The following is a 9,330-nucleotide window of genomic DNA, read 5'->3' on the forward strand; positions in this document are numbered from 1 at the left end:
AATATCTCTTTGGTCAGTTGGGGTCAGCTGTCCTGGCTGTGTCCCCTCCCAACTTCTTGAGCACCCCCAGCCTACTCGCTGGTGGGGTGGGGTGAGAAGCAGAAAAGGCCTTGACTCTGTGTAAGCACTGCTCAGCACTAATGAAAACATCCCTGTATCCATCCCACTCCTACCAGTTTGATGCCAGGGCCAGCAATAGATGCCCAGAGCCTGGAGAAGGAATGCAGGTCAGCAGGAGAGCACCTGAAGAGCAGCACAAAGGAACTCCAGCCAGTAAGACAGCTTCATCGGGGGCCCAACTTCAATGCCTCTATGCAAACGCACATAGCATGGGGAATAAACAAGAGGAGTTAGAGACGCGCACATGCCTGCAGGGCTACGACCTTATTGGCATCACAGAGACGTGGTGGAATGGCTCCTATGATTGGAGTGTTGGGATGGAGGGATACAGGACAGGCAGGGGAGACAAGGAGGGCGTGTCGCCCTCTACGTCAATGACCAGCTGGAGTGCATGGAGCTCTGCCTGGGGATGGATGAGGAGCAGACCCAGAGTTAAATTAAAGGGAAGGCAGAGACAGGTGACATTACGGTGGGGGTCTGCTACAGGCCACCCGACCAGGAAGACTGAGCAGATGAGGCCCTCTATAGACAGATAGGAGCAGCTTCACGCTCACAAGCCCTGGTCCTCATGGGGGACTTCAACCACCCCGACATCTGTTGGAGGGACAACACGGCAGGGCATAAGCAATCCAAGAGGTTCCTGGAATGCGTCAATGATAACTTCCTTCTCCAAGTGGTAGAGGAGCCAACGAGGAGAGGTGCTGTGCTGGACCTTGTTCTCACCAACAAGGAGGGGCTGGTGGGGAATGTGAAGCTCAAGGGCAGCCTGGGCTGCAGTGACCACGAAATGGTGGAGTTCAAGATCCTTAGGGCACCAAGGAGGACGCACAGCAAGCTCACTACCATGGACTTCAGGAGAGCAGACTTTGGCCTCTTCAGGGATCTGCTTGGTAGAGTGCCATGGGACAAAGCCCTGGAGGGAAGAGGGGCCCAAGAAAGATGGGTAATATTCAAGGATCACCTCCTCCAAGCTCAGGAGCGATGCATCCCAACGAAGAGGAAGTCAGGCAAAAATGCCAGGAGGCCTGCATGGATGAACAAGGAGGCCCTGGACAAACTCCAACACAAGAAGGAAGCCTACAGAGGGTGGAAGCAAGGACAGGTAGCCTGGGAGGAATACAGAGAAATTGTCCGAGAAGCCAGGGGTCAGGTTAGGAAAGCGAAAGCCCTGATAGAATTAAATCTGGCCAGGGACATCAAGGGCAACAAGAAAAGAATCTATAGGTACGTCGCGGATAAAAGGAAGACGAGAGAAAATGTGGGCCCTCTCTGGAACGAAACGGGAGACCTGGTTACCCGGGATACAGAGAAGGTGGAGGTGCTCAATGACTTTTTTGCCTTGGTCTTCACCGGCAAGTGCTTGAGCCTCACCGCCCAAGCCGCAGAAGGCAAAGGCGGGGACTGAGAGAATGAAGAGCCGCCCACTGTGGGAGAACATCAGGTTCGAGACCATCTAAGGCACCTGAAGGTGCACAAATCCATGGGACCTGATGAGATCCATCCACGGGTCCTGAAGGAACTGGCGGATGAAGTTGCTAAGCCACTATTCATCGTATTTGAGAAGTCGTGGCAGTCCGGTGAAGTTCCCACTGACTGGAAAAGGGAAAACATAACCCCCATTTTTAAAAAGGGAAAAAAGGAAGACCCGGGGAACTACAGGCCAGGCAGTCTCACCTCTGTGCCTGGGAAGATCATGGAACAGATCCTCCTGGAAGCTACGCTAAGGCACATGGAGGACAGGGAGGTGATTCGAGACAGCCAGCATGGCTTCACCAAGGGCAAGTCCTGCCTGACTAATCTAGTGGCCTTCTATGATGGAGTGACTACATCAGTGGACACGGGAAGGGCTACAGATGTCGTCTATCTGGACCTCTGTAAGGCCTTTGACACGGTGCCCCACAACATCCTTCTCTCTAAACTGGAGAGGTATGGATTTGATGGGTGGACTGTCCGGTGGGTGAGGAATTGGTTAGATGGTTGCATCCAGAGGGTAGTGGTCAACGGCTCAATGTCCAGATGGAGATTGGTGACGAGTGGCATCCCACAGGGGTCCATATTGGGACCGGTACGGTTTAATATCTTCATCAATGACATAGACAGTGGGATCAAGTGCACCCTCAGCAAGTTTGCAGATGACACCAAGCTGAGCGGTGCGGTCGACACGCATGAGGGGCAGGATGCCATCCAGAGGGACCTGGACAAGCTTGAGAAGTGGGCCCGTGTGAACCTCATGAGGTTCAACAAGGCCAAGTGCAAGGTCCTGCACCCAGGTCGGGGCAACCCCTAGTATCAATACAGGCTGGGGGATGAAGGGGGGATTGAGAGCAGCCCTGCCGAGAAGGACTTGGGGGTACTGGGGGATGAAAAGCTGGACATGAGCCAGCAATGTGCGCTCGCAGCCCAGAAGGCCGATTGTATCCTGGGCTGCATCAAAAGAAGCACGGCCAGCAGGTCGAGGGAGGGGATTCTGCCCCTCTGTTCTGGTGAGACCCCACCTGGAGTACTGCGTCCAGCTCTGGAGCCCTCAGCATAAGAAAGACATGAACCTGTTGGAGCGGGTCCAGAGAAGGGACACGAAAATGGTCAGGGGGATGGAACACCTCTCCTGTGAAGAAAGGCTGAGAGAGTTGGGGTTGTTCAGCCTAGAGAAGAGAAGGCTTCGGGGAGACCTTATTGCAGCCTATCAGTACTTAAAGGGGGCTTATAAAAAAGATGGCGGCAGACTTTTTAGCAGGGCCTGTTGTGACAGGACAAGGGGGAATGGCTTTAAACTAAAGGGGGGTAGATTCAGACTAGATATAAGGAAGAAATTTTTTACGCTGAGGGTGGTGAAGCACTGGAACAGGTTGCCCAGAGAGGTGGTGGATGCCCCATCCCTGGAAACATTCAAGGTCAGGTTGGACGGGGCTCTGAGCAACCTGATCTAGTTGAAGATGTCCCTGCCCACGGCAGGGGGTTTGGACTAGATGACCTTTAGAGGTTCCTTCCAACCCAAACTACTCTATGATTCTATGATTCTATGTATTATCAACACTGTTTTCATGACAAATCCAAAACATAGCCCCATACTAGCTACTACAAAGAAAATTAACTCTGTCCCAGCCAAAACCAGCACAGGATTTCAAGTCTTTTGCCTTCCAGAACAGACATGCCAGTCATTTCTGGAAATGGTTCCTTGTTTGGATGATATAGAAACATATTTTTATGACTATTAATCATGATCTTAATTGTATTTGATACTTTCTAGAAACCTACTGCCACTCTGGGTTCTGTAAATCAGCTTGAAAAGATGTTTCACAAGTCCCAGAACAAGCCAGACTTAATCTCCAAACTGTTTTTATTACTGCTTGTATTCCTTCCACCACATACTGGCTGCATGCCTCCCACCACTTGATGTATCCCTCCAACGAAACATGCATTTTGTATTACAAACACCCTGAGCAACTTAAGCTGTGCCTGCTTTGAGCTTGGGAGGTTCCCCCCTCCCCGCTCCCCCCCCCCCGTTGCTGGGAGTTAAAACAGATGTCCTCCAGAGGTCCTTCCAACCTAAATAATTGTATGATTCTCTGACCTTGTGTTTTAGATGCTGATCTGGTGTCTCAAGCATTTTTCAGCTTCTTCATTATCCTTTCCTCTTAGAGTTGTTCTCGCTTTGCAACCCTGCCTGCCTTCCAGCTGCAGCTGGAGTCCTTGATCCTGTGGCTGAGAGCGGTCAGTCTAAGCTTCGCATTTCATGAGTTCCTTTTGAAGCCTTTCTTTCAAACGGTTTCATTCTGCAATGCTAACAGAATCTCGGCAGAGGCCAGGCTACCGCTGCGCTGATACCACTGTACATCCTGCTGACCAAAATCATCTCAGGGTTTCCTTGCAGTTTCCCACATTTCCATGTCATCCGCTGTCTCTGCTCTTACACTTGAAGAGATCTTTGGGCGTGGATCATTTTTTGTTTGGCTTGCGTAGCACCTTGCACAGTGGGATAGCGGTCTCTGAGACCACAAAATGAGAAGAAATAGCATAATATTACTGAAGAACCTGCTATGCTGCAAATTTTGTTTGAAGATATTTGAGATTCTGGATGTGCTAAAGCCAGGCATAGCTATCCCTGCTTCAACCTATTTCACTCAGATACTAACAGCGACAAGGGAGCAGCGATCTAGTCTCCCATGCTAGCTATAAAACCTCCCTGCCCTGCAAATACTACCCGCTGAAGCGCAGGCAGTCACTCTCCACTTCAGTCCCTGAAATACGAGGGAACAAGAAAGTACTTTTCTCCGGGAGGGCAAGGGGTGGAGGGGAAGGATCAAACTTTTCACCACAAAGTGATGATGAAAGACCTTTCCTGACTTTGGGGGGGGGGAGGGGGAGAAGAAAGAAAAAAAAGAGAGAGAAAAAAAAGGAGAAAACCAGTACTGTCATCACTGAGCTATAAAGCAACCTGTCACTGCATCAGGGATGGAGTCAGATGACAGGACCAAACCCTCAGCACAGTGTGACACCTGGAACAGCCTGTCCCAGCTTCAGAGGGATACCTGCAGGCTCTCAGCCTCTTATTCTTTGCCCTCCTAGGAGCCCGTGTGGGTAAAACACACCGAACCAGACGTAGCCAGGGCTAGCTGCAATGAGGGGGGTGCTTTCACCAAAATGAATGTTTTGCAACGAAAAATTTCGTTTTGACCAACGTTACCGTTTGCTTTCGTGATTTGGGTTGGTTGGGTTTTTTATCTGAAACAACAAAAGAATTTCCGAATCCAACACATGTATATATGATTGCAGCTATACGTCCCTCGGCGACCGCGCACACGAGCACAGGCACACGCGCCGCGTGTTTGGTGGTAGCTAAAAAGGGGGAAACGCCCCCCCCCGGTGCCCGGCGGGCGGGACAGGCTGCAGCCCCCCGCCCCGGGGCCGCTGCCGGCGGGAGGGCGGCTCTGAGCCGGGAGGAGGAGGCCGCCGCCGCCCCCCGCCGCCCCGCTCCCCGCCCCGCCGCCCAGCCCGACTCGCGCTCTCCGCGGCCAACAGCGGCCCCCGGCGGCGGCGCCGCTCCTCGGGGCCGAACCGGCGGGTCCCCCCGGCCGGGGGCTCCCGGCACACGGCCGACGCGGGACCGAGCCGCAGGGACCGCCGCCCCCAGCGCCTCGGGGAAGGACCGGGGGGCTCAGCGCCCTGCGGCACCGGCCTCCTCCGAGATACCCCGGGGACGGTGCCGCACCCGTTGCACCGGGCCGGGCCGGGCCGGGCCAAGCAGCGGGGCCGGGCCGAGGGCACCCACCGGCTGTCCCCAGGAGGACGCGGCCGTCGAGCCCCCGCCCGGCCGCGGAGCCCGCTGCTCCCCGCGCAGCCCGGCGCCCACCACGGCCTGCGCTTCGCAACCACTCTTAGGGCGCAGGAGCCGGCTTTATGGGGCGGGGGGAGCGGGTACCCTGCCTCCCCGGCGGCTCCCCGGCCTCCCCGGGCGGGCTGGGGCCGGTTGGGACCCCGTGTCCGCGGGGCGTTCGTGGCCTGCGCTGCCAGCCGGGAGGCTCGTTCCCAGGACTGCGGCCATCAAGGCTGATTGCCCTGCCTTATCATGCAGCAGGGCACGGCTCTGTTTCTTGTTCTCGCCTCCTCTCAAGCCCGCTCAGCCTTTGGGAAAAAGCAATTTAAAAAAAAAGAAAAAGATGGTAGTAAAGGGAAGAAGCTGTAAAACAGAAGGGAGTAAAGGTGTGAGTGCTTCTTCCCCGGGAGCGGCGGGAGAAGGGGAGTTAATTTTGTTGTCAGGATAGCAATGCCTCAGTATGAGATGAAGACTAGAGAAGCAACAACAATAAAAGCATTTGAAAGTAATCTCGCCCATCACACAGGCCAGTGTCTTCCGTGAGGGTTTTACTTGCTCAGAGCCTGGCAAATGCTGAACGCACACGTTTAGGGAGCGCTGCAATAAATGAAAACACACCCAAAAAAGGCTCCAAAGCCCTGCACTTTGGGTTCAGAAATGCCAGACTTAGTTTTCTCCTTGTGGGCTCCTTGTGCATAGGTGTCATGGTTGTCCTTGGTTACGCAATGACAGATTGTTTTCTCCACGAAGTCCCTTCTTTGTTCCCTGCGTAGGAAGAACACTGCTCACAGAAAAAGGAAAAAAAGTAGCTGTTTGCTATTTTTCTTCTTTTTTTTTTTTTTTTCCACATGCAGTATACAAATCCATCAGCTATTTACTGCACATATCCAAACTCCATTCTGCAGACAGGGCTACTGATCTTCTCATGCTTTTCTGTAGTATTTATCATTACCGCATCCAACGGCTTCATAAATTTGAATTAACTTCTTTCACAAGAGGCCCATAAGCCGATATGGTATTATTACTATTTTATAGGCAGGAAACTTAGTAGCTAAAATGTATGTTCTGAATTACTTCGGATGTCACTTTTCGGAGTGCTATATACCACGTATACATTCTCTGTGTTGCTCCTACTAATTTCAGTGGCAAATACAAGACCTAAGCAATTCTGCGAATCAAACGCCAAAGTCTCAAGCCAAGAGCCTTTGCAAGAAGGGGCAAAGGATTGGTGGCTTCTGGGGACAGTGTGGTGTATGTGCTGATGCCCAGCATCACCTGGGGGCTCTGGGGCAGAGGCAGGGGCTGGGAAGGTGGTGGCAAGGAGTTCACAAATACTGTGTCGCGAGGAGATGAATTTTTGAGATGCTTCTGTATCAGCGTGCAACATCTAGATAATGAGCAAGGGGAATTAGATGTTCTCATTGATGAGCATGCATTTGATATAATTAGCATTACAAAAAACCCGGTGGGACGATTTGCATGATTGCAGCGCTCCAGTCCCCGGTTATGGCCTATTCAGAGGGGACAGGGAGGTTAAAAAAAAAAAAGTGTTGGGGAAACATGCTGCTGTGGCTTAGGGACAGCAGTTGCTGCTGTGCAGCAGCTGAAAGCATTGCAGTGTGCCCGGCAGGCTGCGGAGCTGGGGGGGGTGGCAGGGGTGGGGGGGGATGCTATGGGAGACCTGAATCTGGGTGCTATGAGAGACCTGAATCTGGGAGACGTGCGGGAGAATCCTGCAGCCATAGTAAGCACGCCTCGCTAGCGCTTGCCGAACTTATTTGCTACAATTTGTAAGCAGGGAAAGGATCGGCACTGCCACACACTGGCTTGGTTTTGGGGTGCGTTGCGATGGGTAGCAAGGCATTAGTTGTTGGGTGGGAATCAGAGGTTGTCTTCGTGACCTGGTTGCCTTTGCACATGTGGAGCGTAACGTGAACCACCAACAAGTACACTGGGTGCCCCAAAAGGACCTGCCTCCAGAGGAGGGAAGTGATGTGGGGAATTAGTCAGGAAGAAACACAGTGACAGAAAAATACCGGTGAGATCTGGCGGTTGGTTGCACGAAGTTTATTACCTAGCCAAAGAGCCCACGGCTATAATCAACGGGAAAATGTCATCTTAGTTCAGAGGTAGTATGAATGAGAAATTTAGAAAGTAAAAGGGTAAGACAGACAAAAAGGTGACATGGGTCATTCTGTCATTCTGCACTTTGTACTTTCTAATGGTGAGGGAACGGAAAGCCAGTGGGTGAGACACCGTGACTTACCGGACAAGGAAGAATTAAATATAGGAGAAGCAATAGGAAAATTCTCTGGCTACTTAATTTAGAAATGGTATTTATTGACTTTAGCTGTTTCAGAGCAACTGCCAGTAGCAATATATCGTCAATCTGATAAGCAGATCATTGCCACAGGCAGGGTGACATCGATGCTTCAAAGGGAAATGGTCAGGCTCATCACTCGAGCTATTTCTGAAGCCTGGGAGGGCCCTGTCATACATACAATTCTCCGTTTTGCTTTCTTCAAACCTGACCCTGTGCTACTCTGTGCCCTCCATGCTGTCCTTCCTCATGTCATTTCCTAGACATGCAGTCTGAAAGTACTAAGAAAAACTATTCTCTTCCAAAAACCTGAGGCACTTTGCAACAAAAACCTAATTCAGCTGGGAGAGCAACTTCCCAGAGACACCAAAACATGGGATGAAGCTGATTGTGCCTGCCTTTTTCACCACTTCTATTTCTGTCCTTGGGTTGACTTCTGTAGCCCCCTATAGGGGGTAGCCTTCGCCAATTTAAAAAATAAAAAATAATTTAAAAAAAAAAAAGTGTTTCCTACTGGTTTGGGTTTAGCATGGAGATGGTGTTAGTGGTCCTGAGAAATAACCTCCTCAGCGCTGATGGTTTGGTCTGGCTGAGCTGTGTACAGCTTTTCCTGCCTGTCTGGCTGAGCGGGGTGGTGGGTGGGGACCTCAGAGTCTGACACACAGCTCTTCCCCGTGCAGAGTTTCTGTTAGCAGCTGAGTGCTGTGGAGGATAGTTGTCCCGCTTTATGTTTCAAACTGCCAGGGTTGCCTGTGAGACACCAGACACTGCACTGCAACAAAGCCTGAAAGGAACAGGAAAAGCTCCAGACCTACTGGAGAAGATGCTTGTGCTCCTCACCAGAGATACATTTTGAGACGCTGACAGCACAGTGACCCTACCAAGAACACACAATCTTCATAGCACTGTGTCTCTGTGCTTGGATGCCAGGGAAAGTGTCCAGAACGGCCCTTTGTCTCGGCTCTTTGGACTCATGCCACAGTGATGGATGCTTTTGGAATCTGAGATGGGGCTTTGCTTGTGTCTGAACCTGCAGCCACGTGGAGCTTACAGCTTCCCGATCTTGTGTAGCTCATGAGTGCCAGTTGATACTTCTTGTCCTGCACCAAACCCACATCAAATCCATCTCAAGTTCCTTCCCCAAATAGCTTAGGGACTAATTCCCAGGCTATAATTCTGAAGAGAGAGCTGTTCAAGAAAAGTCAGCATCTCTTTCTTACATTTTGTTGCTCCCACAGCTTCTCAGGGGTGGGAGGGGGCAGAGAAGAAAGAGAAAAAGAAAGCCTGAGCATCCATAAAAGTGGGCAAATTACAGGAAGAAAGATTCCACTTGGCTCTACATGCAACTACTGCAGGGTAAACAGGAAACTTTGTTGGTAAGGTACAATGTCCTTGTTTTGGCTGGCTGGCGGAGTTTATTTGGCTGTTGAAGAAAGAATTGTTTTAAAGAAGATGGTACCACAAAGACTTGAAGACCAACTTTAATGTCTGACATTGTTCCTATGTGCAGCTCTGGGGGGGTTTCTTAATGCCATGCTTGTTTCTGCTTCAAGTCTAGGTGACTGCATCTGTCAGC

Source organism: Aptenodytes patagonicus, chromosome 1 (genome assembly GCF_965638725.1).
Source record: "Aptenodytes patagonicus chromosome 1, bAptPat1.pri.cur, whole genome shotgun sequence".
In the NCBI taxonomy this organism is placed as follows: Eukaryota; Metazoa; Chordata; class Aves; order Sphenisciformes; family Spheniscidae; genus Aptenodytes; species Aptenodytes patagonicus.